Source organism: Cottoperca gobio, unplaced genomic scaffold (genome assembly GCF_900634415.1).
Source record: "Cottoperca gobio unplaced genomic scaffold, fCotGob3.1 fCotGob3_189arrow_ctg1, whole genome shotgun sequence".
NCBI lineage: Eukaryota > Metazoa > Chordata > Actinopteri > Perciformes > Bovichtidae > Cottoperca > Cottoperca gobio.
This window is the reverse complement of record NW_021166832.1, coordinates 417501-420000: the sequence shown is the minus strand read 5'-3', so window position 1 is coordinate 420000 and position 2500 is coordinate 417501.

The following is a 2500-nucleotide window of genomic DNA, read 5'->3' as shown; positions in this document are numbered from 1 at the left end:
GAGGACAGAGGGTCTAAAGACAGAGGGTCTGAGGACAGAGGGTCTAAGGACAGAGGGTGTAAGGACAGAGGATCTAAGGACAGAGGGTGTAAGGACAGAGGGTGTAAAGACAGAGGGTGTAAAGACAGAGGGTCTGAGGACAGAGGGTCTAAAGACAGAGGGTCTGAGGACAGAGGGTCTAAGGACAGAGGGTGTAAGGACAGAGGGTGTAAGGACAGAGGGTGTAAGGACAGAGGGACAGAGACGTGTCATTTCCCATGAGCCGAGAACCAACCGGTTCCTTTTATATCGGACGCACTCAGGAACTCGCACGGTCTCGACAGGTAGGAGGAAAAGGTGTGTTTTTAACTTCGGGGGGTGAACCGTCCCTTTAACTTACGGCGTTATCTGGGTCACGCTTGAAAAGCCATTTCTGCTGGTCAGCTACAGCTTCGGCAGCGAAGCCGAGGCCCCACACGGTCCAGCCCACGTAGTCCCTCGCCCCCAGAGGAACGTCCCGCCGCTCGCTGTTTAGCATGAGGGTGGGCAGCAGCGTCATGAACACCCACAGGGCTGAGAAACAGGAGAAACAGTCATCATCTTCATCACACACACACACACACACACACACGAGGAAGTTCCACCTTGAATCGTCCAGTACACGAAGAAAGTCCCTGGGCTGTCTCGGACATGGTTGAACCTGCGATCTTGACCGTCCTTCAAGATCCGCATGAAGAGGAAAGTCCCAAGCCTACACACACACACACACACACACACACACACACACACACACACACACACACACACACACACACACACACACACACACACACACACACACACCTCTCTGCAGGTTAATGAATCAGCCTGCAGAGACGTTCACATGAACCAGCATTATTCATTAACGTGACTTTAAAGTTCACATTCATTCGTTCCTCCTGACGACGATCCTGCAGGACACACACAGGATTTCGGAAAAACTATTCGCCCAGTTTTCATGAAACTTGTTAGGACGGGTGAAACACGGACTGAGGAAGAATCTATAACGTTTTGATGCCGGATGCGTGAATTATATCTCGCTTTTGTTAACATTGCGAGATTTGTGCTGCATTCATGTGGTTTCAGAATAACTGGAAAGAATGAAAATTCACCTGAAGTGGGAACAACGCGTTTAAACGCTCGGTGCAATAACACGCTTCCTCTTTGTAGCGTCCATGTTTCCACATTACGACTTAAAGCTCTTGAACACACCGAAGGAAGGCCCAACTCGGGGAAGAGGAGCGCCTGAATGCACCGTTGGCTTTGGTGGAGCTTCGAGTTTATATCTTAATTATTCTCGTTCAAACTCTGAAAGGTGGAAATACTAAGAACCTTTGAGTTTCACAACCATCAGCGAGGTTAAAATTATGTTTCTGTCAATGGAGTCTGGCTGAAGAGAGCGTAACAATGTTTTATACGCTAACGTTTGAGCTCCTGTGGATTGTATGCATCATATATCCAGGGATTGTCATGTTTTATTACACACGTGACTTCTCATGAATGCAGATCGTGACCTTTCTAAAGACAACAGGATGTTTGTATGGCTTTGCTCACCTGAGTCCCCATGCTGTCACCAGCCCCGTCTGCACCTTCTGACGGACGTGAGTAGCTCCTCCCCAGATTCGACTCAGGTGGGCGAGCAGCACAAAAGTTCCAGACCCTGGAGGAAGAAAAGAGAGAGAAGCTGCAGACTCAGGGCGGTGGGCACGGCGGATGGCTCTACTCGTTGCACAGCAAGGCGTGTTCAATGAATCTTTTACCCAGGATACTGCAGACAATTGGTTCCAAAGTTCAAGGGTAAAAGATCCAGGAGCACAGCGCAGGAAGCAGAACCAGGAGAGGACGAGTCAGAGACGTGTCAAGGTGATTCATTTGAGGAATTATAAAGAAATCAGTCAGGTAAGCTGCACTGCTGCACGGTACACAGGATTTAAACTGTGGATCTAAGCCTCCAGGAACCTTTAACTTCCACACTGCTTAGAACTCCTTTATTAAAACTCACTCGCTGGGCTGCAGCTAAACATTATATTAATCATTGTTTTCATTATCTGCGTGGGACTATAATCATTTAGAGAATGGAAAGGTTCAGGGTGACACCTTTCTATTGCTCGTTTTGTCCGACTAACTAAACCCAGAGATTTATTAATTTAAAAAAAGGTTAATGTTAATTTTAGCTTTAAGAATTGACAGAAAAGTGTTACGATAGTTTCCCCGAACTGTTCTCTCGACCTGCTAATTGATTAATCGACTCGTTTCAGCTCTCGGGGACAATAATACATGAAGATTTGAATCATAAGGTCTTCATTATCACACGAACACAGAATTATGCACAGTACAAATGTTAAAAGTTATTTTCCGCCTCGTTAATTTGTAGTTTCTTGCCCAACCCTCAAAGACTACAACTCCATACAGCCACCTTTCAGGAAATGACATCATTCTTTTGGAAGGTATTTAAAGACGTATAATGAGGACATATTTTCAT